This window comes from Macaca thibetana, chromosome 11 (assembly GCF_024542745.1).
Source record: "Macaca thibetana thibetana isolate TM-01 chromosome 11, ASM2454274v1, whole genome shotgun sequence".
Taxonomy (NCBI): Eukaryota; Metazoa; Chordata; class Mammalia; order Primates; family Cercopithecidae; genus Macaca; species Macaca thibetana.
In genome coordinates this window covers 2,234,104-2,261,201 of record NC_065588.1, presented here as the reverse complement: position 1 = coordinate 2,261,201, position 27,098 = coordinate 2,234,104, and the positions used below count along the sequence as shown (strand labels likewise).

The following is a 27,098-nucleotide window of genomic DNA, read 5'->3' as shown; positions in this document are numbered from 1 at the left end:
AGCCTCCTCGCCCGTGGTGCTCCTCCCTCTACAGCCTCCTCGCCTGCCAGGCTATGTTTCCATTTTCCACAAAAACGCCTGTTTCCCACTGGATTGACTCCTTGAGGAAAGGAACTGTATTATACTCATTTCTACATCTTTTGCACCTAGAATGCACAGCTTATGTCTTCATTAAGTGTGTCATGAATAAATAAGTGAATGGCTGGCAGGGCCCAGAGGAACCCAACGTGTCTACGATACCCTGAAAAAATTAAAACAAACAACAAACAAACAAAAAACAGAAAACCAGACCCAATGCTAGATAAGCCCCCAATGGAGGGAATGGGGCACTGGGGGGCAGGGACGAGCAAAGCCTTCCCTGCTGCACAGTTGCCGCTGTGCAGCCACACTTTGAATGACAAAAACCTTACCTAGGAGAACGCTGGCTGGCAAGGAGTTTTTCACTGTGCTCCATCCTACAGTATTTTGAAATCTTTTGTTTAAATCGATTGGCAATGTTTAAACACGCCATTTCACACAGAAGTACAATATTGCTAATTAGGCAATAGGGAGTGAGACAGTGTCATTTCATGGCAACGCATCATGCACAAAAAAGCTCTCCCTCCTTCCGATAAACTGTAAAGGATTTCACATCATCTCATTTTTAGTGCGGAAAGAGGATTCCACTCCATTAACGAAGAGCAGGTTCTGGTTGGCTGTGTTCGTCCTTTGACGGAGAACCACAAGGCGTGACCGGAGATGCTTCACTCAGGGGTAAGAAGCCCTGGTACCCGGCCTTGAAGGTTTCGGCTCTCACCTGGATCACAGGCAGCCTCTTTTGGGACCTCCTTTGTTCTCTTGCATCAGTGATCTCAAGAGATCTGTATCTTCTTTTGCCATAGATAATTGCCTCAAGTACTTTTGTTGAGTTTTTTTTTCCTCTTCTTTAACTATCACTAGTTATAAGAGCCCTCAATGAGCATGTTATTTTAATGGAGCTGGCCACAACTTCATGCTGCTTTACTTTAGTTTCTCTTATGGCAGGTAAATCATAATGGCGGAAGATGGCCAAAGGTTCCTTCATTTCCCTAGCCCTACAGGTTCCCACTCCATGCGCTGATAGTTTTCCAGCTCGTTAGCAGCCCTCTGCCTGGAAGCTGCCCTTTAGAAGCTGGACCTGGACTCCTCATCTCAGGCAGCAGCCAGTGCCCAGCTTCAGTCCCCACACAGGCAGCCATGATGGTCCATATGGCAAGTCTCCCTGTTTCCATGGGCTGAGCCCTTCTGACACGTCCTGGGTAGCCTGCTCCCGCAGTGTGCAAGGTTTTCTCCAGCCGTCTCTCCTTGTACACATCCCACTCTTATCCTGAGTCAGTTCTTCCCCATTCCTCTGGTAGCCATTTGGTGCTCTATATTTGCACACACAGCCAGCAAGGGGCCTCTGTCCTCACTGCATCTAGCACAAGGCTCTCTTACCGGGCAAAGGGAGAAATCCTGCATCCAGGTTACACCAGATCCACACAATGGTGCTAACCAAGGCACCATCCCAGGAGAACCAGTGTTCTCCACTTCTTCTTCCAACACTCAGAAAAGCTGAGCTGTTTGATGCTTCACATTGGGAATTTGCATTCTTCCTTCTTCTTTTTTTTTTTTTTTTCTTTTTTTTGAGACAGAGTCTCTCACTCTCGCCCAGGCTGGAGTGCAGTGGCGCCATCTCGGCTCACTGCAAGCTCCGCCTCCCAGATTCACGCCATTCTCCTGCCTCAGCCTCCCGAGTAGCTGAGACTACGGGCGCCGCCACCACACCTGGCTAATTTTTTTGTATTTTTAGTAGAGATGGGGTTTCATGGTGTTGGCCAGGCTGGTCTTGATCTCCTGACCTCGTGATCCACCCACCTTGGCCTCCCAAAGTGCTGGGATAACAGGCGTGAGCCACTGTGCCGAGCCGTATTCTTCTTTCTTCTAAAGGATTCGGGGCAATTGATTTAGTATCATCTGGAATAGTCGGAAATTTTCCACATTTCTCAGAGAACACTTCTTATATTTTATAAGGACACCACCAAATAGGACAGTAGAGGACCTGAGACACAAGTATAATATAGGCCTAAAAACTGAGTATCAATTTGCTGAAACAGTGTCTTTCTCTTTTTATTTTTATTTTTTCTCTCTCTCTGGGGATGGGGAGGGACAGAAGATATTTCATCCATTAGGTTCAACTCTTATGCCCTATAAGCTTTTCACTGTCCTGAAAAAAACTGTGAAAATCAAAAACAAAACTAGATTGGGTCCAAAATATAAAACTACCAAATCAAAATAAATATTTAATACAACATCTACAAAAATTAACATTGTGTCAACTAGTCAAATGCATCTCAATCCACAGAGTTATCGATCAGAATAATAGTTTATGTTGCAAGACTAAAATGAATGATTTATTCTTAATAAAACTCAATATTATAAAAACTACAACCATTCTTTCCAAGTTTGTTATAGCGAATACATTCTATTTGATGTGGGAGGTAGATACATTTTCAGATGTTTGAGATGCGGAAAGGCGAAGTTACCAACTGAGGGTCTGGGCCTTCGAAGGTCTTAGGAGACCACTGGGAAGACACCACTGATCATATTCCATGTGGCCCCAGGGTACATGCTGATAAGAAGTTCCTTTTTGTGTTTTTAAGTCCCAGTGAAAAGCCTCCTAGGCAGGCTGCTTAGGCTGTTAGGTGCCTGCTTCTGACAGAAGCAGAGCCAGGGCTTCGGGGAAAAGCAGCTCCCAACCTGCGGCCAATACCACAGCAGGGGACAAGGTGCCTCCCCCGGCATCCTCCTCGCCCTCAGCTCAGTCCCCGTCCTGGGGGCAGCAGACTCTTCTCTGAGATCAGGATGACCTGTCAGGGGCCTGGAGCTCCCCACCTTCTGCTGCAGGCGTGAGGGATGTGGCACCAGGAGGGGTCACCGAGCAAAGTCGGCTTTTGCTCCTTAGTAATCTTTCTCTGGAGGATAGGCAGGTTCTCCACAAACCAATCACCGCCCCTGTGGGGACCACCCTGCTTCCCTGGCTACTCCGCTTCTCACCGCAGTGCCCACACCTTCAGCCCTCTGGCCCGTCAGTCACTGACTCAGAAAGGCGGGTCTCTTCACCCTTGCCTGGAAGAACCAGCTTTTCCCTCTGAGAGGGGAGACTTACCCGGAGCTCCCAGGAATGAACAAACTAAGCCACTGCACGGACGCTCAGCCTTGGGAAGAGGCTGAGGCCTCCAGAGGGAAGTTTCTATGTGCCCACTCCGTCCCTTGCTGCCCTCAGCCTCTCTCCTGCCCACTGCCCCACCTCAGTCCCTCATGCAAATAATGTCCTGGCCATTGGTGATTTGTATTTTCGACCCAAGCTAGAGAGGCTGCTGTGGGGGCTGGCTTTGCAAAGAGGTTCCTAGCAGGGTAGAGTGGTGGATTAGAACTCTGAGCCTGGACTGGGTCCTAGCTCCACCCCACAGAGGCTGTGCAGTGCCACCCCAGGCAATGATTTAACCTCTCTGACCTCAGTTTCCCCAACCACAAGACAGAAAATAATATCCACTCACAGAATGATGGTAAAAATTAAATTAGATACTGCCTGGAAAAGGTTCTGAATACATGAAACGGTACACAGATGTAAGACAACATTTTACCATGAGTCTGTGTGTTTGACTCTGACGGCAACAAGCAAAGCACCGAGTGCTGGGGGCAGCAGGACAGGCAAGGGGTCGGGTGTGCTCACAGCCAGTGTGGGAGGAAAGGGGGTCTCACAGGAAAAAAGCAGATGGTGCAGCACCAGGAAGGCAAGCAAGAAGTGTCACATATGTTTAAGATAATACACTCTGGGTCAGGCAGACCTGAACGCAGAGCCCCTGCTCTTTTAGTCATGTGACCTGCTCTGAGCCTCAGTTTCCTCTTCTGGCAAATGGGGCTAATGAGAGCTTTCCCATTGGATTGTCGAAAGGACTAAAGGAGGTCGTGTTGATTACTGACTTAGCATAGTACCTGGCCCACAGTAATCACTTAAGAAATCCTATTATTATTAAACTGACATCCATTATGCTATGGAAACGTGTGAGTACTGAATTCCAGGCACAAGATATGAACAAATCAGGGATCAATAAATCCATAAACAATGTCCCCAGCGCATCTCAGTTTCTGTCTCTCAGACCCTGACCTCCAGGGATTTTAGTCTCTTTTTCTCCCTTCATTTCTTTAAAATAATAATAATAAAAAAAGTGAATGCAAGTTCTCTTGGGTAGAGGCACATTTCTCACTGAAAGGAACCTTTACCCCATCAGTGGCCACCTGCCCATGACCCACAGCCGCTTCAGGACGTCCCCAGGAGGATGCAGAGGCAGCCACCTTGCCTCACCCAGTCACTTGGGCCTAGACCTCAAGAGAGCCTGCCTTGCCGGCCACCCATATCATGAGCTGAGCGGCCCCACCACAGAGCTGGGGACTGTGACTGAATGCCGGGAGGGAACCAGGGAAGGCTCCGTGCTGGCCACATGTCAGGAAGGGAGACCTTTATTGCAACCATCCCACTCTAATCGGTGCTGGGCTGGGCAGTTTTCCCATAATGATGAAAGGACTGAAAGCAGCTTACCAAAAACCACAGCCCGTAGTAGAGGCAGCTGCTGACGCGAGTCTGGCCGTAGCCATCTCGGAGTAGGGAACTGGGTGAGGCGCCTGAAAGAGGAGCCAGACGGTGGCCGGGAAATGATCGGTGCCCTGGCTGAGAAAACCAATCAATCAGGCTACAAGTGTGCATTGGGCACTTGGCACGGGACAGCCACAGAGAAGCCTGAGACACTGCAGGAAGTCTACACTGCTGCCCAGGCATTGCTTGAACCCACCCGGCAAAGACACGTGGTACGGGGGGAGGGTGAGTGATGCTCCCAGGCCACTTCCACCCAGGGCCACACCGACAGGGCAGGAGGTGGTGCTGGGACGGCCCTGACCAAGTGCCACAGACAGGGCAGCTTACACAACAGAAATGAACTTCCTGAAGGCTGGAAGTCCAAGATCAAGGTGCCAGCAGGGTGGCTGTCTCATGAGGCCTCCCCCAATGGCTTGCAGTTGCCCCTCTTCTCCCCATGTCTTCACATGCTTTTCCTTCCATGTGTGTCTGCGTCCATGTGTCTGTGTCCAAGTTTCTTCTTTTTATAAATCCGATCATATTAGAGTAGGTCCACCCTAATGGTCTCATGCTAACTTAATCACCTCTTTAAAGACCCTGTCTCCAAATGCAGTCACATTGTAGAAGTACAGGAGACAGGGCTTCAACACATGAGTTTTGAGGGGACCCAACTCAGCCCATAGGAGTCAGCCAAGAGATAGGTGGGCTTCCTGGGGTTAGGGAAAGGCCCTGAGGGTGTGGTGGGATATGGAGAGTAGACAGGGGTGGGGAGCAGGTGCAGGAAGTTGCTCCAGGCTGGAGGAAGGACTGTCCCCTTCCCTCCCGCAGAACAACTCCTCCCCATTGTCCATCTCGCCTGCCTGCCGCACATTAAAATAGAGAAGAATTTGGGCCACAGGTGAAGTGGGAGTGACAACGTCCGGGAAAATAGAAACCCAAGAGAGAGACAACTTGGAGGATGGCAGTGGGGACATGTGAACTCCCGCTGCTTGGCCATGGCACGGTGAATGAGCTGCAGCTGCATTGAGTTGTAAAGCCCAGGAACAATGAGCCACGCAGTGAGATCCCACGACTTCCAGTAGGGCCTGTCCCTGCAAAAATATTAGCTCTACATGCCTTTCCTTAGGACTTTAACCCTAGTTAAATACTAAATGACTAAATACCCAGAGGTGGGGTCACATTTTAATTCACCATGAGCCCTTTAGATGTCAGTGCTGATGGGCATGTTTAGGGATAGCGGAAGTGGGAATATAAAGAGATGCACCTCTGAGCAGGGTTGGAAAGCAAGGTCCTCTGCCTTTCTCTCCGCGGTGCCCCGTTTGCCTGTCTTCCTCACTAGAACCTAAGTTCTGTGAGCGCAGGACTCAGCCTTGCTTCTCACCCTGCTTCCAGAACCCGTGGCATGTCTAGAACATGGTAGACAAGCAAGAAATAGTTGTTGAACAGATAAATGAACAGACTAATGAACAAACTATGTAGAAAGATACTTAAGCACTCGACAATTTCATATTCTAGATGTAGCCTCATCGGAGAGATAATCACATTCTTGGGTTGACGTGGTCTATGATCAGCCCTGCCAGGAACGACGAAGAAACACGTACCCTAAAGTCTTCACCAAAGACTCCAAACGAACACAAACTTATCTCAAGTTATCAGGAGGGGACCAGATCATCCACAGCAACCAGAAGCAGCTGTGAACCTCTGTCCCTGTAGTGGTAAACACAAGGGCATGGTCGGGAAGTCAGAGCTCCTCCTACAGTCCATGGAGCATCCTAGAAGATTTATAAGAATAAAGAAAGCGAGTTACAAAGCCGAGGCCTCGCGGCTTCAGAAGACACATTAAATAACACGTCCCCTAGGCTGCCAAACACAGAGCCAGCATTCTCTTCCTGCCGGCTTTCAACACGCACACCTGGAAGTCCTTCAGAACCACCACAGCCCCAGCTCTGGCGCCTGCTTGCCTTGCCAAGAAATCGGAAGCTGCAGGCAGTAGGGGATGGGATGGAGACAAGAGAGAGGAGATTCCTACAGAAAAGGACTGGGCCAATTAGGAACAATTGCAAAAGCTTTCAGACCAGGCAGAGGCTGGCCCTCCTGCACACACCAGATCACTCTCTGTCTCCCTCTTCCACGCGGATGGACATAATTCATAACAGATTTTACGTTTACAGGAACCAGACTGGAACATTTTCCATGTTGACTTTTCAGGCTGGTGACAAGTAAGTATCTTAAGAACCTCTAGAGACAGAGCTGATGAGATACCCCTGTTTCCCCAGCCACTGCCCTACCTGCTGGAGAGCCCCGTGACTAACCACCTGTTCCTATTTCCAGAACCACTTGGCGGGAGGGCAAGAGAGGAGGGCAGAGCAGGGCTGGTCCTGGGGCCTTTCGCCTCCCAGGCCCTCGTTCTCCAGCCCCACTCTCTGTGCCCACTAGCGCATACCATGCGAGGGTGCATCTTCATTTGTGTGGGACCATGACGTTCTGATGAAAGCCGGTGGGGGTCTGTCTCCAGAAAAAGGCACACACAACTTTTGTTGGTATGTATTTGTTAGCAGGTCTCCAAACCGAACTATGCATCAGAATCACCGGGGCAACTTTTCTGATTCCCGTGCAGCCCCTTCCCACACTTGTGGAACCAGAATCTCTAGAGGCGGCAACCCAAACTTTGTGTTTAAGAGACCATTCCCGGTGCTCACCAGACAGCGGGACATTGACCTACGATCAGGTGTTAGGGATCCTCTGCACAGGGACTCAAGCACCTCAGGGGAAGGAGCTCTGTTCTCCTCCAAGATCAGGAAGGGAAGAAAACCTTCTCTTTTTTTGAGCCAGGAATTATGTTAAGTGGCTTCCCTAAATTAACTCATTTAATTTGATTTTCATAGAAATCATGTCGGGGGGCTGGGCATGGTGGCTCACGCCTGTAATCTCAGCACTTTGGGAAGCCGAGATGGGAGGACTGTTTAAGGCCAGCAGTTGGAGACAAGCCTGGTCAACATAGTGAGACCCCATTTCTATTAAAAATACTAAAAATAATAATTTTTTAAAAAATAAAAGATCATGTGGGGGAAGTAATATTGTCCCCATTTAAGAGGTGAAGAACAGAGGCTCAGAAAGGTTAAGGGTTACCTGGCATCCGGTGGACTAAGGACTGAAACCAAGACCACCTGCTTCCAAAGTCCTCTCTTCTGAGGACAGCACCATCGAAAACCTGCCTGCAAGATGTCTGGACATGTGCCCCTTCCCCGAGCCGCTGCAGGGTGGGGTGTGCCTTCATCAGGATGGCCATCATCACAGTGTGATCGTCGACCACTTCCTCTTTCCCCTACCTTGGACTCAGGGATGTTCAGGGGCACATCCCAGTCGCCTTGCAGTATACAGTCCCTAGCACACTTCCAGTCCACAGTGGGCACTGGACAAATGTCCTGTGGAGGAATTAGACAAAGGAAAGGACAGTGTGTAGGGTTAAGCTCACCACCTTCTCCCTATTAAAACTTCAGAAGAGAAGGAATTTCCCCAGAATAACTTTACATTTTGTAACCTCAATACTATAAGATACCAGTGACCCCCACAGGGCTCACCAATATGCAAAGAGACTGTGAAATGGCTACAAATGTGAGTGGATTTCAAGTTAAGGTGGTTTAGGAGGGGGAAAAAATCCCCATAAGGAGAGATTTGGGAAAGTCATTGGGAGAGGGGCCTGTAGAAGTAGAAGCAGAAGCAAAAGAAGCCATCAGCACACCCACCCCAGGGTGCATGAATCCATCACCCTAACAATGCCATGTTCTCACTCCCACAACGGGGAGCCTGTGTTTGGCTTTCACCAGTATTACCTGATTTGCTCACACAATTTTATGATGGCTGTTCTTGCTTGAATATTACTAAAGAAGATTACACAGGTTCAAGGCTGGTACCATCTTTTTTTTTCCAGACAGAAACTCACACATCATCTCCCCAGTTCCCTCCCCATGTTAAAATCCCTTCTCCAATACCTCCCACAGCCACCCAACCTCTCCTTAAATGCTTTCAGGGATAGAGAACTCCTGGCCTCTCAACGTGTTCCATTTCTGAAGAGCTCCCTACTGAACCCATACCCTCCACTCACTGGTTGGAGTTCTACATTAATGAGTAATCCTGAATCAGTTTACTTCCGCTCTGCACGACCCCCTTCACACACATCTTGCCGGCATCCTCCAGCTGTTCCTCCGGGCCAGGGGCAGAGCGTCCTTGCAGTCCACTACTTACCCTCGCTAAGCTCCAGTGTGCGCATCTATAAAATGGTAATAACACTAACATCTACCCACGGGGTTATTGTGAGGATTTAGTAATGAGCTGTAAACAAACGATATTGTGGATGTGGGTCCCTTGGCCTACAATAACTAAAATAACTAGTATTGCTCTTATTTTTCTTGCCCTGGCCGACACACTACTCACTATTCTGTGAGTGCAGTTTGGGATGGTGTCATATTTGTATGTAGCATTTCTGATGGCAACAAGAACAAAATGAAACACCTGTATGTGTTTTCATGGGCATGACCCTCCAATCTGCACTCCCCTATTACGCCTTTCAGCGACTGAGTTTTGGAACCGAATATCAGGCTCAAATGTTTTCCTGTTTGTTTCAGCTCCCCGTATCAGTCTGCTGTGATCATGTGGATCTTAACTCTGTCCCCACACCGAAGGCCTGGGTGCTGCCCCTTCCAGCTGTCTCTCCACTTGTATCTTACAGATTCTCTAAATAACTTCAGGCCAGGCGCGGTGGCTCAAGCCTGTAATCCCAGCACTTTGGGAGGCCGAGACAGGCGGATCACAAGGTCAGGAGATCGAGACCATGCTGGCTAACACGGCGAAACCCCGTCTCTACTAAGAAATAAAAAAAAAAACTAGCCGGGTGAGGTGGCAGGCGCCTGTAGTCCCAGCTACTCGGGAGGCTGAGGCAGGAGAATGGCGTAAACCCGGGAGGTGGAGCTTGCAGTGAGCTGAGATCCGGCCACTGCACTCCAGCCTGGGCGACAGAGCGAGACTCCGTCTCAAAAAAATAAAAAATAAAAAAATAACTTCAAGCATGAGCCCAAGGACTAGAGACTCAGGAACTGCCTCTGTGAGAGGACTGCAATTCAGCTGAACATTTTCTGGATGAGGAAACAGAGGTGCTAAGAGGTGAGTTGGCTACAGGAAATAACAGAGGTAGTAATGATCGTTACTGCCGTCACGGACTGGGCACTCCTGTCCACGGGCACGATGCTACATGCTTTACGCAGGGTCTCCCCCAGACTATAACCCCCCAGAGGAAAACAGTTGAGTCTGATATGTAGATTCCAAAATTCAGTTGCCCAAACACGTAATAGGGGAGTGCAGATATGAGGGTTATGTCCATGAAACAAATCCGGGTGTTTTATTTTTTTCTTGTTGTCATCAGAACTGCTACAAATGTAACACAATCCCAAGCTGCACCCATCCCCCGAGGGCAGGATGCGAGGCTGCCGCATTCAGCACCCTGTACTCCGCACCCAGCTCTATGCCAGACACACACTAAGGACTCAACAAACACTCGCCGAACAAACATTGGACATTTCCGACAACTCTCATTTTGAAAATGAGAAAAACTAGACTTTAAGAGATTAAACAACTCACTCGAGGTCCCCAGCTGATTCTGGGACATGGTGTGATTAGAACCCAATCTGCCTGGCTCCAAAACCAGCCCCTCACTTTGCAGCCTCCCTATCAGCAACAATGTTCTAGAACGCGGCGCACTGGACAGTCTCTCGGCATTCCATCTGGGAACTGAGCCACTCTAGTCACATGCCCCAAACTTATATCTAAACAAGAGAAGTGGGGAAAACCTACCAAGACCTAAAATATCTTTGAGCAGAGAAGATCCTTTAGCCTCTCCTCCCAAAATGACTCACTTTCTGGTTCCATTCTCTCACTGACTCATCCTGCTGGGACATTTCGCTTCCTCCAAAGCAGGAGGGCTCCATGCCAGGCTTGCCAGCACTCAGGCCCTGCTGGGCTTCCTAGCAGAAGCCAGTTCCAGGGAGGAACAAGAACCAGAGCCTCTGTATCCTAATGTTTTCCCCACCACCCCTTTGGCATTTGCCGGACACCAGGGAAGAAAGAAAGGGTTCTTTCTCTTCATCTACACTTAAGTGTGTTGGTGTTTCTGTGTGTAGGTATGTGTTTATAGTTGCAGGCGTGTTTACTCAGAATGAAGGCTTCATCCATCCATCTACCGTGTGCTTAACATTACAACAGACACGGTTGGGGTTACAGGGAACGAGAGGACGTGCTCTCCGTTCTAGCAAATATGAGCAAAGACCTGAGTGAGACTGCTCAGCAGGCAGTCGGAGGGCCTGCCCGGCCAAAGGATGAGTGGAGAAAGAAAGGAAGGGCCTTGAGGACCAAGCTCAGAAAATTCTGATTTTCACCTGTCAGATGAAGAGAAATGATCAAAATTTCATTGGAAGCAGAGAAGGGGCATGGTAGAAGGTGCTTCTTGGGAGATCAGTCCAGCAACAGTGTGTACGGTGGTTTGGAGGCAGGAAGGCAAGAACTCTTCCAGAGGGCAGGCTAGCATCCAATGAGCGTGGAGCAGGCACATTTCCATTGAACAGCCAAATACTCATTTGTGGTCATTATTATGAAACTCTGTTCTTTTTCAAGCTACTCTTTGCCAATCTCCATTTTCCAACTTCACTCATGTCTGTTCCTTCCTCTGGACATCCTTCTTTCTAAATCTCTTCCAAAGTGGGGACTCAGGTCTGGAGCCAATATTCTAGCAGCATTCCACTAATTGCAATAATATTTTCTAACGCAACAGGGGTCTGGGTCAATGTTCAGTATGCAGAGTCCAGGGTTTTTGTGGTGCTTATTAATTAAGCATCGAGTGGGGCAAGGGGCTAGATGACTTCAACAGTCCTTTCAACCTTAGAGTCTATGGGTCTAAGGTGCTGACTCCACTAACAGGTGTGTATGTTTTCCTTTCATTAGACAACTCGCTTGTTCAGGAACATGGCTAAGACCATCAGTTCACTAACCTACCATCAGCAGGTCCAGGGAACGCTTCCTACGTCTGTGGCAATGCACACCTCCTCCCCCACTTACTTCTGTGCTGAACGCCTGGCTCCAACTGGCAGGATGCCTGCCACAGCCATGAGTGTCTGCAGACACAAAACACTGAGAGTTTTGTAAAAGACTGGATTCCAAGTCATCAAACATTCATTTTAATGCTTGTTTATCCATTAAATAAGTATTAGGTTGTTCTAAGTACAGAAAAGACCCTCATCACATCTTTCTCTTTTTTTTTTTTTTTTTTTTTTTTTTTGGACAGAGTCTTGCTCTGTCACCCAGGCTGCAGTGCAGTGGTGCAATCACGGCTCACTGCAACCTCCACCTTCTGGGTTCAAGCAGTTCTCCTCCCTCAGCCTCCTGGATAACTGGGACTGCAAGCGCCTGTCACCTCACCTAGCTAATTTTTGTATCTTTAGCACAGATGGGGTTTTGTCATGTTGGCCAGGCTGGTCTTGAAATCCTGACCTCAGGAGATCTGCCCGCCTCGGCCTCTCAAAGTGCTGAGATTACAGGCAAGAGCCACCATGCCCGGCCTATCTCCTCCTTTTCTTCTCAGGGTCTGTGAATATGTATGGGGGAAAAAAGCACAAACACGGATCCTGCTAATAATCTGGTACTCGAGCGGTTCCAAAGGCTCCCCAGTGGGAACCCGGTCATGAAGGAAGTCGGAGAGTCTGTCCTGGGGCCAGGAAAGGAAGGCATTTTCCAGGAACAGAGAGGTGTTCACAGCCTTCTGTGACAGCCCAAAAGGGGCCCAGACTCCAGGACTTAGCAACCAGCTCTCCAGACACAGGAGCATTGCTACCACAAGGCAACTGCTTAGACTCCCGCTCAGATCCTGTAGCAAGCCTTCTGCAGATCCTTGGACTGTCTGAAAAGCATAATCCTACAGGCAGCATCAACTCTGAGTTAGGTTCATCCCATGCAAAAAGCGAAGTCCATGATTCCTACAGTTAGTGCACGGTCCCTTGAAGAAATTCAGCAAGTGCTAGCTCTCTTCCCTTCTCGACAGCCAGCCGCTGGCTCCTCCAAAATCCTCCTGGCATAACAGCTCTAATTGCTCTCCTGTTAAACTGAGGGATACTGGTGGCTACCAAGGACTGATGCCCATTTGAAATAATTTGCTACTTCCCCAGCAAGCAACTTTCCATTTAATAAGAGGCAAAGAGTCTATTCCTAAGTCCTGATACCCCTTCCTTGGAGAATCTTCGTCGTTCACTGTGTCCTTCCTTTTTCTCTGCAGATCTGCAGTTTGAGAAGAAACCTGCAATTTGGAGAGGCGTGCCCTTCTCCTAGCTCCTCACCTCCCTTGATGTGTCTCATCTTCATGCTAGGCTTATGGGAATCTCAGAAGGTTACATCGAAACACTAGAAATCAGCCAGGGACAGTGGCTCATGCCTGTAATCCCAGCACTTTGGGAGGCCGAGGCAGATCGATCACCTGAGGTCAGGAGTTTGAGACCAGCCTGGCCAACATGGCAAAATCCTATCTCTACTAAAAATGCAAAAATTAGGTGGGTGTGGTGGTGGGAGCCTGTAATCCCAGCTACTCAGGAGGCGGAGGCAGGAGAATCACTTGAACCTGGGAGGCGGAGGTTGCAGTGAGCCAAGATCACACCACTGCACTCCAGCCTGGGCGACAGAGCAAGACTCTGTCGAGAGAGAGAGAGAGAGAGACAGACAGACAGACAGAGAGAGAGAGAGAGAGAGAGAGAGAGAGAGAGAGAAAGAGAGAGAAACACTGGAAATCAGGAAGGGAATGATGACAAGCGATACTTGCAAGCTGTCTTTGAGGCAAGATCTGCTTGAACTGGGTTCTGTGTATTTTTTATTTATTTAAGAAGCTGCTATTTAAGTTGAGGTGGAGCGTCTCTCTGGCTGCTTTCACTGCATATACAAACCCAGAGGAGAAGACAAACAACGGGAGCAGCTACCTGGCAGGGATAGAGGCGGCTTGTATCGTCCCCTCTCCTGGTTGCTAAGCACCCAGAAATTCACAAGCAGCCTTTGATAGGAGAGAGTAATAGGCAAGGAGAGATGCTCATCCACAGAAAGGTTCTCTGGGTATTGGGAAGGCAGCCTGGGTAAAAAGTGCTCTCCAAGCTGGCTGGGAAAATCTGGATGGAAAGGAAAAGGTGCCCTGTTGCACTGTACCTTATGCCATCAGGCATCTCTTGATTAAGCTGACCTGGCCATGGGTAGAGTGGTCACCCTCCATAGATGGATGGCCGATCCCACCACAAATGCTGACTGAGTTCTAGAATCATGAGAAGTTCCCCCTGAATGTGTCTAGCTAGCCAACGCCAATTGTTCAGTGATGGTAAAGATGGTCCAAAAGACTCATCACCAACTGTGAAAGAAGATGGGTCAAGTGATAGCATTGTCCTCGTGTATCCCACTTTCAGTATAAAATGGAATTCCAGTTCTCGGGGGTGATGGACACGTAGCCATTCTGTTTAGAAACTCGGGGAGGAAGGTTTCTGCTCTGGGATTTTATGCCCTGAAGTGCTCAAGGAGAACGCTATGCCTAGGAATTTTAAAGGATGGGATTGAGCGGGAAGCATATCGTGTAATGCTACACGCACAGAGGACCCCTAGGAACACGTGAAGCACCTGCTGCCCCCCAGCTCCACCCCCCGCCCCCCACCAACACCAGGCACTAGCTGAAAAGGAAGAAACTTGAGCAGGGCTGAAGGCTTTCTGCTTTCAAGCCTAAACTCAGTGCTACCCTTACCTGACTTCATCTTCTCCGCAAGCGGCCAGCAGGACCCTTTAAAACTGTGAGTCCGGCCGGGCGCAGTGGCTCACGCCTGTAATCCCAGCACTTTGGGAGGCCGAGACGGGCAGATCACAAGGTCAGGAGATCGAGACCATCCTGGCTAACACGGTGAAATCCCGTCTCTACTAAAAACACATTTAAAAAAACTAGCCGGGCGAGGTGGCGGCGCCTGTAGTCCCAGCTACACGGGAGGCTGAGGCAGGAGAATGGTGTGAACCCGGGAAGCAGAGCTTGCAGTGAGTGGAGATTGTGCCACTGCACTCCAGCCTGGGCGACAGAGCAAGACTCCGTCTCAAAAAAAAACAAAAAAAAAAAAAAAAAAAAAAAAAAAACCAAACGTGAGTCCAACTATACCTCTGCTTACAGTCCTCCAGGGCTGCCCGTCTCATTCAGGGGAAAATCAAGGCCCTGAAAATGGTTTCTAAGACTCTGCCTAGCCTGCCCCTGCAACCGCCTCTCTGGGCCATCTCCTCCCATCTTCCCCGCACAGGCTCCACACCAGCAACCCTCCCTCACACACTCCAGCCTTCTGCGTGGCCGGTTCCTCTCCAGCAATTTCTCACCTTCTCAGGAGTTTGCTTAAATGACACCTCCTGAGCCTTCTTACCCTATTAAAGATTGCAAATCCAAATATCTAGCATCCTCTAGCATCCCATTCCTTTAGCAGCCTCATGTCCCTGTCCTGCTTTGCTTTCCTCCATAACCCGTATCATCCCCCAACTAAATATACAGCACACCAGTTTGTTCACCATCCATCTTCCCCCACTGGAATGTAAATTCCAAGAACGCAGGGATTTTTATCTGTTTTGTTCACTGCTGAACCATCAGGATGTTTGAACAATACCCAGCATATAGCAGGAACTCAATACATATCTGTTTAATCAATTAATTAAAGACCTATCCTCCTTTGCAAGGGACCAACTCATTACTTTGAAAGCCAGTAAGTGATGAGAAAGCACCTGTCCTGCTTTTTCTGTCACATGGTGTTTCAGGGTAACCAAACTGTTGATGAGAGAGCATTCTTCTTTATAGAAGAATTCCAGCTACTCAATGCAAAAGGAATGACAGAATCAGAAAATGAGCATTTCAAGCTCTAATGAAATAATGGATCTGGGCAACAATTGTCGATGGATGTGAAAACCATCAGGGGAAAGGCTGATGGGGCCCCAGTAATAGATGAAGGATGAGGCTGTCGATCCCGGAGCCCACCCACCCATCTCAGCATCAGAACAGGAAGGGGCATAACCACAGCTGGCACATCCTTGACACTCCCTTCAAAACAAATGGAACCTGAATCTAACTCCGAGGTCACAGAAAACATGGAGGATGAAGGAACAAATTAAAGGACAAAATAAGGAAGCAACCAACCAAATCAAAATGAAGGACATTCTGCAGGACAACAGACCTAGTTTCTTCAACAAACAAATGACATGCAAAATGGGAGGGGGAACAATCATAGATAAAAAGGGATTTACAACACATACAAGCAAATGTAATGTGTAGACTTTATTAGAACCCTGATTCAAACCAACCGGCAAAGATATTATTGACATAATAAGGGAAATTTACACATGAACTGAATATTAGATGATATTAAGGATCTCTTGTGTTTTACTGTTATTATTGTCTGGAGTGATAGAGGCATTTGGCTATACATTTTTTAAAAATCTTGTCTGTTAGAGATGCATGCCAAAGTATAGCCAACCCTTGAACAACACAGGTTTGACCAGCGTGGGTCACTTACATGTGGATTTTCTTCCACCTCTGCCACCTCTGAGATGGCAAGATCTAGCCGCCCTCCTCCTCCTCCTCTTCCCACTTCTCTTCCTCAGTCTACTCAACGTGAAGACAAGGAGGATGAACACCTTTACAATGGTTCACTTCCACTTAATGAATAGTAAATATATTTTATCTTCCTTAGGATTTTCTTAATGACATTTTCTTTTCTCTAGCCTACGTTATTGTAAGAATACACTAAATAATACATACAACATACAAAATATGTGTTCATTGACTGTTTGTGTTATCGGTCAGGCTTCAGGTAAACAGTAGGTTGTTAGTAGTTAGGTTTTGGGGGAGTCAAAATTTATGTGCAGGTTTTCAACCACCCAAAGGGTCAGCACCTCTAATCCCCATGTTGTTCAAGGATCAACTATACTTACAGGTGAGATTATATAATTGCTGGAATTTGCTTCCAAACGAACTGGAGCATGGGAACTCGTTATCTATGTCTCTTTGATTACATTTGAAATTTTCCATTCTAAAACCATTTTAAAATGTACAACTACCTGTCTTATAGATGAACTTAATGAGGTTAAAAAAAAATTCAAAGTACCTAGAATAGTTCTGAGCACCCCATCAATTCTGGCTGGAGGTCAAGTACTAGACGCTGAACAGACAGTCATTTTAGGACTATTGGGACTTGCCTCCCTTCTAGAGAACGCATCTCTGCCTGCAACCAAGCCCAGGCACTGCTGACGTCTAGAGTTTTCTCTCTTGCCTGAGAACCTTGGGAAGGCTAGCCACCATTTTATCTGGGATACCACTTCCCTTTTCCATGTAAGGCCACACATGTCCCTCTCGTCTGCCTCCTTCCCCTTGGGCAGCTCCTCGGCCCCTTAGATGTCCTTTAACCACAACTAAACATATTATGTAATAAATCTGTGAACTTGTGTGGAAAGTATTAAAACTCGCCCTTCGATGTCTGCTGCTGATTCTAAGGGGAAAGGGAGGCTAATTTTTCTTGAATTCCAGGCCCTTAAAAGGCAGGTAATATTGTCCCTGATTCCCACATGAGGAAACGAAAGTGCAGAGAGATTGGGGAAGTTACCAAATCACAGTGTTCCCAGTCATCCTAGCAGGACGTATCTGGTGCCTACTTTGAGTCGGACACAGCTCTAGTAGTAGGTACTGTAGTTAGCCCTGTTTTACTGATCAGGGAACCGAGGCACAGAAAGGTTAAGTAGCAAGCCTAGTGGTGGGGGGGGTGGGCAGCGGTGGTGGGGCAGGTGGGGGTAGCGCTTGAGCTGGATCCTGACACTGAGGGGAATGGGCTCAGGCGGGGAGAAAGGGAGTCCTGCTCCCAGCAGAAGATGGTGATACAGGGTGAAAACACACACTGCACATAGAGCATGCATCTCATTGCACCTGCTATCAACAAATGCGGTGATTACACATCTCACGGATGATAAGGTGACCACATGTCCCAGCTGGCACGGACCAGTCTTTGTTCCCATATAATCATGCCACCTTTCCTTCTCAACTGTGTCCCAATTAGGATCATAAATTGTATGATCACCTTCCATCATAAGCTCTTGTGGGGTAAGAAAAGCACATAATAGCCAATTAATACCCGTTGAATAAAAGGTTAGTGAATTTTTTTCCTATGGCGACAAACCTTCCTGGAAATGGAGAACTAAGTAATGGTCTCTGCAGTTTCCTTGGTAACTCTCTAATTCTGTGACCCACAATCCTTTCCTAACTTCTCCTCTCAGACTTAAATATCCACTCTGCACCCAGTCCCCTCCGTCATCCCACAGCATCTCTCGAGGCAGTGAAGTAGACCTAGGTTAGGGCCAAACACAGAAACTCCTGCACTCTTCCTTTGTCACTCGTAAGTCAGAGACACCCCCGGACACACCAATCCCATTGCTTCCCTCGCTCACAGTAAGCCCTGCTCTCTCCTGGACAGACGCCAGTTTCCTGTCTGCAAATATCCCTGCCATTCAGAACTCAGTCCTTCCTGATGAATCCCCTCCCAGCTCCTCACCAACTCTGCTGTCTGCTGCCACTTCTGGTCCCAGGAGGCCCCCAGCCAAGGCTGGCCAGTCTCCCTGGCCCCACCCTACATCCGTTCTCCACAGACAAGGTCCATCAGGGGGAGTCTATTCCAGTTTTCTCCAATCTTGGCATTTTGTAGTATCTAATTAGCTTCAGTCCCTCATTTGTGCCTCATCTCCTTTCCGTGACGTTAAGATAATCCCGTTTCCCTAATCCTATCACTATTCTGGCTTATTGCCAGGGAAGAGTAGCTATCTTTATGGAGTCAGAGATAAAGACAAGGGAAAGACGGGAGCCTCATCTTAACGTTGGAAGCCATCTTCCCAACTTCTCTGCGGTCCTCCTTTCTTCCTAACGTAGGATAGTTGGACATATTATTTTAATACTTGCATTTTGAGCTCTTCAGAAGAAAAGCAGACATAAAATTGTGAAATTATATTATCATAATTAGTAATATTAATTTTTAGAGCTAAGAATTTGGGTTTGATTCATGGCAACCATATGGCACTTATTGGACAAGCACATTACTACTTAATTAGAGGACCAAGAGCTCCTGGTGACGTGACAAGAGTCTGGAAAGGCTGCCTTTTAAACTGGCATTACAGCAGGATACAGCCTCTGGCTCAGACTAGCAGGAAGAACCAGCAGCAGAGAGGAGCAGGTCTTTGGCTCTCCCAGGGCCCCTGCTGCTGAGGTGATAATGAGCTTTACTTCCCTGTGCTCAAGCTCCCAGTTGCTTCAGGTCCTGTGAACTGCCACACACAATGATTAGACTGCAGTCATTAGGGTGGCACTAGCTGCTGCAGCAAACACACCCCAACACCGAGGCAGCTTCTGGGCACAATAGGAGTTTATTTATTGCCCACAGTCCAAAGCAGGAACAACCCTGCATTCACGCTCTTCCACAGTTCAGTTCAGAGACTGGTCTCTGTCCTCCCATAGGGCCCTGCGGTCATCTGCATACGGGTCTTCCCTCCTCAGGGCCATGGCATGTGCTGCTGGCTCTGTGCTTACTGGCCGTGCCCTGTGCCGCTGCCTCTGTGCGTATTGACCGTGGCGTGTGCCGCTGCCTCTGTGTGTATGCGCCGTGCCGTGTCCCGCTGCCTCTGTGCGTATTGCCCATCCTCCCAGACTTATCACGAGGGGCTCTTTATCATAGGGTCACAGACCAAGTGGAATTCTCTCCGGGAGGCCTTCCTCTCCTCCGCTATCTGAGATCGTTGCACGCCCCTCTCCACCTGTTATCCTACTTTTTGAAAGCACTTACCCGTATTTGAAAACCTGACTGACTTAGCTGTTTGCTTCATTGTTTTCTCTCTTCCCACCATAGCACCAGCCTTGTCTATGCTATTCTTCACTGCATTTCCAGCACTGACAACCCCTGATGGGCACTCAGAAAATATCTGTGAGGAAAAGGAAGAGAGGGAGAAAACGAAGAAGGAAGGGAGGGAGGAAAGAAGAGAAAGAAGACTCAAAGAATCTAAGTGATGTTCCTAAGGTTCCCTTCCCAGGAAATGGCGGAACCTTGTGGAGTCCCCACATCCCCACCTGTGAGCTTTTCCACCATGGATTCATCCTGACGGACTCCCTGCAGAATGCTCATCCCTCCTCACATGTGGAGAGAAGAGGCCCACAGACAGCATGTGGAGATGGCGTGTGATCCGCCCCACTCCCTCCTCCAGCCTCCGATCTGTGAGCTGGCTGGGGTGGGGGACTCAGGGGAACAAAGGTCCAAGGCTCAATCTCTGTGGGGCCAATGTGCTCAGTTCCAAGGCAAGTCCTGTTCCATAAGACACTCCTCTCACTCTGGCCCAACAGCTACAGACTGTATCGCCCTGACAGGTCAGGCTGCCCCTGCCCTTCCCTGGCCTTCAGAAAATATATCAATTAACTTTCCAGACCCAAGTCCACCTCACCTATTCAGGGATCCCCCAGGGAAAAGACGTTCTCAGCAATCCAGTTCGGCACATGAAAAGCCAAACAGGCTCTGAGGCCATTTCTCCCTGCCACAGGGCACTGTGGAGATGGGAGTGCCCAAGTGCAGGGACAGTCCAGCCCTTCTGCCTGCCTCCAAGGGCAACACGTACCCTCCCAAGCAGCAGGGGGGGGGCCCATTCTCATGCCCACCAACCCCCACCTCAGGACCCCTGCAGGCCTGGAGTGCCCTCCCTAGAATCCAGGGGCCTGGGAAGCAGACCTCTAAGGCATATTGTGGTACGTACTGAGGTAACGTGTCCTCATCTTCCTTGCTTCCCAGTGACCGTGGGAGAGGAAAGAGCAAAAGCACAGGCAGGAGACAGCTCAGTGCCCCCTCCATGGCCTGCCAGCCCAGGCTTCTGGACACACTCTGCCCTCCCCAGGGAGCAGGAGCCAGGAGACGTCCACCTCAACTCACTCACTCTTCAGTCGGAACATAATGTCTTCACAAGGGTGACTCACTATAGCAGTGAAAACTGACTAATTATTTTGATCTTCTTGAAGTCATTTGCCTCATTAGTGAATATTCTCCATCACGGGCCAAGACCCTGTCCTGCAGTCAAACTTGGTTCCGTCCACCAAGCACGAAGTGGTGGGACAGCCGGGCCTCTCTCTTTTCTTTAGGTCATGCTTAAGGTCCTCTTTCTCTTGCTCCAAAATGGATATTTCCCTCTACAAACCAGTGTCTGATCTCAATCACGGCAGAGCAGAGGGCTTAACCCCCTTTTCTCATAACCCTGATCATGCCAAAGCCATGACACCATGGAAAAAGAAGAAGATGGCAAAAGTTCCACTATCCAAAAATGCAAAACGTTCTTTAATGACTCAGACCTGGCCAAGCTGAAATCAAGTCAGATTCACAGATGTAACTGCCGGCCATGGTTGGACCTGAGGCTTTCATCTTCTAAGCATCTACTATGAGCCAAACATGAGGTTAAGTGCTGGGGATAAAGGAGTGGAAAAAACCAGGCAGAGAGCTGGCCACGACTGAAACAGGGGAGCCTCCTGTTTCAGGGGAACCAGCCCTGCTCTTCTATGTCACTCTCCCTCAACCCCTCAAGCTCACCCCACCCCCCTTCTGCTGTCCACAGTCCCCAGATGGAGCACCATAAGTAGGTAACGTGCTCCTCAATCAACCTGTTCTAACAGAATAGGCCTTCATAAATAGCAGAATTCTAGAAGCAATGCTGTACATGAGTTCCATCAATGGCAGAAACTTCAAGCACGGAGTCCAGGAGGCAGGAGACACACTCAGAAAAGGCCTCACAGTACCCTCAAATAGTAGGAGCAGAGTCCACACATAGGCCTGATTCCGCCAGAACCAACAAACGGAGGCTGGCAAATGCCAGCTGCGACCTGACTTGAAGGTCACATGCTGCAACCACATGCTCCACTTCCTGGTATTTCTGCCAAATCCAATTCGGTGACCACAACATGATAGAAGAGACCTGTTATGAAAAGGTACACCATGTCTACAAGCTTGGTTTGCAGCGCAGAAAAGCCACACAGCCAAGGAAGGGGCATGAGCAGGTGCTTAGACTTGGGCCTTCCTGAGGACAAGCATGTTTTCTCAATCATGCTTGTGAATATCCTCAGGCCAAGCTCAGATGCCTAGCAAATATCTGAAGTGATGTACTCACACGTTTCAGATTGGGAACAGATCAGAGAAAAAGTTGAGAGCCACATGAGACAATATCATTTAGTCAACTCTGAGTAAAATGACATTCATCAAAAGTAAAAAGCTGTGCAATCCTGGGTGGAAAGCCTTGGTTTACAGTTCACTCAAGCAACAGCACACAAAAATTATATCGCTGCCTCTCCAATTTCTAAAACCTGACGTTTCATGAACTGAGTGTGGGATCGATTTATAGAGGTGGTGCACTCAGCTACTTTCAAGCACTGAAGGAACTGAGCTCTTAACGAGGCAAAGCACAGAAAAATGTGTCATGCTGAAGGCGAGCGGCTGGACTTTGGATCCCCTCCCCAGCAAGGACAGGTGTTGCTGTTCAGTGTGTCATCACAATCTCTGACTCATACCAGGGCAGAGCAGGAACTCTTTGCTCTCCAGGAAGCCTTAGAAAGGCCGGGGCATCCTGAGGCTCAGGAAGCCTCATTTTCCTATTGGTTCAGCAACAGGAAAAGATGAAACCAACATGTCCATCACATCGCCACTAGCATCTCGTGAGGTTCTCATAAGACCATCAAAGAATAGCTTCTCACCCTTCCCAGTTTGGGTACCCCTATTGCAATGAATCCCTAGCATCAGGTTCCTGCTAGGCCCATCTCCATCTCTCTGAGGACTGAAAAAAATCAAAGCCAGGTTAATAGTAGGCCATTTAAGATCACATAAAATGACCAAATACCAGTTGTGATACACGAGGTCTGAAGGGAGAGTTGGAGAAATTCAAAGGCTGTTTACCCACCCGTGGTGCATTCATGTGTGTTGTTTTGTGCCTCCATTACCTTAATCTGTTCACAAGCCATAAAATATCACTAAATGGCATATTTTAAAGCCTGGGCTCTAAGGGTTGTGTTCCTGCAAAAAACAGCCTTGCAGGAACTCCTGGCTACAGTAGGACCAAGTAAAGGCATTAATGGGAAGATCAGAATACTAGAGCCACAAGAGACATGAACAATCAGCTAGTTCAACCCCTCATCTTCCAGGGGACAAAAACCGAATTCTGTGTCCCCATCAATCCCCTAACCATCTTTCTACCTCTTTTGATTCATCCTTCAGACAGATACCCAGCAATATTTCTAAGAACAATTGTGATCGTTTTACTCTTCTGATTAAAGCTCTCCATCACAGACTTCAGGATCTAGTTCAAATTCCTTAATATAACCCAGAAGGCTTTTAATGATCTGACCTCTGCCTTCCTTGACGCTGTGCATCTGTCCAGGGCCCTGTAACACAACCATGCACACATGTACACAAACAACCCCCCCACACACACACACAAACTGACCTACCTGCAGTTCTTGAAATATCCATTGTGGGAGTTTTGCTTCCAATATCTCAGAATAGTGTATATTGGACCTACCATCTGAACATAACTATTACTTAACAAAAAATTAAAAATACCTATTTGCATGCACTAGAGAGCAACTCAAAGCAGGCAGAACCTGGGAGAAGGGAGCATTGGATAAGTTTCTGGGTTTCACATTTTTTTTGGTTGAGAGTAGAACTTAATCTGTAGTATATAGAGTGATTAGAAACTAGATAGAAATCTGCAGGGTCAGAAGGGAGGCTGGAAAATGGAAGGAGCAAATGGTTGGGGCAGCTGGAAAATGGAAGGAGAAATCCCCAAAAGGAGAAAGCCTCAGAAGGGATGCTCCAAATTCTGCATATAAACTCCATCCAAATGTGTGGCTGACTCCTGAGCTATACATGCATGGGGCAGATTCCAAACAACCCATCTAAAATTAATAGAACTGATCAGAGATTTCAGCTTCTGCCCACCATGGAGGAGACAGTTTGGTGTTTGAGTTCAGTCAAATTAAATGCCTGCTAAAATAAAAAGTTAACACTCTCCAGAGAAACATAACAGAATCCATAGGCTCTACACTAGACCATCAACAATGTCTAGAATATAATCAAAAATTACTAGACATAAAAATATGGCCCATACTTAAAAGAACAGGCAATCAGTGGAGACTGACCCTGAGTGAGTTAGATGTGAGAATTAGCAGACACGGATTTGTCACACACAGTGCTCTGTCATCCATGCCTTTCCCATCACTAGATAACTCTTACTCATCTAATCTTAGGAATCAACTCCTCTCGGAAGCCTTCCCAGGGCACTTCATTCCTCCTGATCACTCAGGAACTTGTTATCTAATTGTCTAGTTACTTGCCTGCTTCCTTCTTCTGCTTTCTTGAGGGTAGGGAGTGGTTCATTTTCATCTATAACATCAATGAACAGCAGAGGTTTGATGATAAACGTGGGTTGAATGAATGAAACAAAGAATGAAGAAACTGAGACTGATAAAAGCTTGAGTATTGTTGACTCATGTGTCGCCCTTTTCTACCTTGCTCACATTGTCTTGAAAATGCTTGGGTTCTTTTTCAGTTACTACGTCTGATGTAGGTTATTTCTGTGGCAAGGAGGGCACAGGCACTGCAGAGATGTGCTCACATCCTGCACACTCCCACACTCAGAAGCCTGCTGCCTAGTCTTCTCCCTGATCCCCACTCTTCCCAGGGTGAGTCTTATTCCTTCTTAGCATCAGTTCCAACATGCCTACTAATCCTTTTAGACTAGTTAACATAATTTCAGCTAACCTTTATTGAGTGTCTGTATGGTGTGAGGCAGGCACAGTGCCAAGCATTTAACATATACTAACCCATTTAGTCCTCCTAACAACCCTATGAGGGATACATTATATTGCTGCCATTTTATATATGACAAAACAGAGACTGTGAGAAGGTTATTGACAAAATTAGTAACTGACAAATTCCTTTGCCCACCGTACTAGACAAAGAGCAAGACTTCAAGAGAAGCCCATTGTTCCTCCTTGTTGACACTCCTTAGGTATCTCACTTCCAATTTAGAGGCACTTTGAATGGGGACAGTGTGTCTATTCACCATGGAAGTCCTAACAAACGCCCAAGGCTATATGAAGAATTGATCAAGCAATGTAAAGTTAACCTGAGCACATGCTGCTTGCCCATTCTCTTTATGTTTCTCTTCCCTTCCAAAGGGGTGTGAGTGATAATGCCAAAGAATGACTACTTAGGGTGGAGGCCTCTCGCTGTTCCCAACTGGAGCTGGTGAGGAGGGGGCCAAGCTGGAGGAATACCAGTAAACATGGCACAGAAGCCCATCATCCCAGCAGCACTGCTGGGTCAGAATGTTTGCTGGGTCTAATGGGACTGGAAAGCTGAGGGCTGATGTAACACATTTCCCCAGAGATAATCAATCTTTGAGAAATCACTGGAGCACTAATGGGATTAATGGATAAAAGACAAGTCTTTGAAGTTTCAGCCTGTCCTGTTTCATCAAAAGCTATTTCTTCACTAACTATGTGCCCTCTGCACGTGTGCCATTTCCATTATTTCTTTTTGCTCTCTGAGTATTTATTAAAGTTTGGCTTTCTGGTTTTCCTTTATCTTCTGGAATTCTTTCTGACTCTGAGAGTCAATGTTAAAACTCAGTTAAACGTAATTGTCAAGATAAGACATGGGAGATCTGGAAGTCCTAAGTCTGAGTCTAGCTCACCTACCGCACACTGTGTGCTAGAAACCTTTGCAAGTACTTGAACTTCAGGCTAATGTGCGTGCGCGCGCACACACACACACACACACACACACATCTGGACTCTGTCCAGAAGTTTCTTGAAAGGTAATGTTCACTCAACATGCATTTTCCACTTAAACAGAAAATGATCATCTTAAGCCAGGTTAAGTTCATCCAGGTTTCACTGTCTAAAGCTGGGCAATGCTCATCCTGCCATTCACCACTCTTTTAGTTGGTAAGATTGAGGTATCCAAGGTTAGGAAGTGACTTTCTCAGCACTCACAGCAAGGCAGTTAGAAAACTTTGATTCAGACCCAAAGTCTTTCTTGAGTCTTCGCTGCTTGGATCAGTGAGCCACCCTCCAAATTTAATACTTGAGGAAGCTTCGGTTACTTAAACCCACAGCAGCTAGAAAAAGAGAAGCAAGTACCATGGTGGGTCTGTTGCTTTGGGTAGTTTAGGGACAATCTGGAAAATCTCTCCTTAGTAAATCACCTCAAGAATGAAGTGTCTCATTAAAATAGTTTCTTATCACTGGATTTGTTTCCTTTTTCACAATTTTGTTTAAAAGTGCAGGTTTACACTTGATTTATTTGCACTGGCAGGAAGCAAGAGCAGCCTGTTTGAATCACTCACCAGAAACCTAAGACTCTACAGAGTCAACCCATGTTTTTGTAAGTCTTCCCAATTCCATAAATTATGGAATTCTATTAAAATGCTATCATGCGCACAATTAGTACTGCTAGTGTTCTTCTTAGAACTGAAGTGGTTTTCCTCAAATCATTACATTGCTTATTAAAATGATAAAGGCATTGTCTCCAAATGCAACCAACAGTTTACAAGTCAGAAAGTGCTCACCAAAGGACTGGAAAACACACTCTTCTGCTTCTTGCCCCTCCCCACTTTAATAACGACGATTGCTACCACCGAGTGAGCTCTGACACTCTGTGTGCACCATACCTGCATTATCTCACGTATTCCTCCATTGCCTTGTGAGATTGGCATTGCCATGTTTCTGAAAAGAAAGGGGGTACTTAACAAGGTGACTTGCCCAAGGCCACACATCTTACAAGTGGTGGGGCTAAGACTGAAACCCAATTTTGTCTGATTCCCCAGTCTCTGCTTCTAAACACTACTCAACACTCCCTCATTCTCTTCCGTGACTTTCCTGAGATACGAAGACAAGTTTTTAAGCGACATTCAGGCAAGTCATAGGTGCAGGTGATAACGCCAAAACAGCTTACCGAGGAGCACAGAGAGACAGGTAAAGGCGATGAGCATCTCTCCTGTTTAGTCTACAAAGAGTTCTAGAACTTTGAATTTGAAATGGACCTTAGAGATCATCCAGTTCAACTCTCATTTTACAGACACGGACTGAGCAACCCAGAAAGGCAAAGGGATTTGCCCTGGCAACAAAACCTGGTTTCTGCCTTCCCAGGTCTCCATGTTTTCTACACCCTCCACAATGCCTCATTCAGTGAACCATCAGCCTTCATGTGTACCCAGCACAGCCAGGCACTGTGAGAGAGGAAGGAAAGCAGACCCAGTGTCTGGCCCCAAGGAACACAGTCAGGATTACCATCCATGAAGCAGTCATAAAATGGTGCAAGGGGATTTTTTT

The 27,098-nt window shown here is 47.6% G+C and overlaps 1 long non-coding RNA gene across 2 annotated transcripts in view; it reads right to left on the bottom strand.

The window, feature by feature from the left end:
- Positions 1-27,098, bottom strand: part of LOC126930263 (uncharacterized) — a 28,279-nt gene extending 1,181 nt beyond the window's left edge. For both annotated transcript variants that reach the window (XR_007717542.1, XR_007717543.1), the window contains exon 1: positions 1-27,098. This is a non-coding gene — a long non-coding RNA (uncharacterized LOC126930263).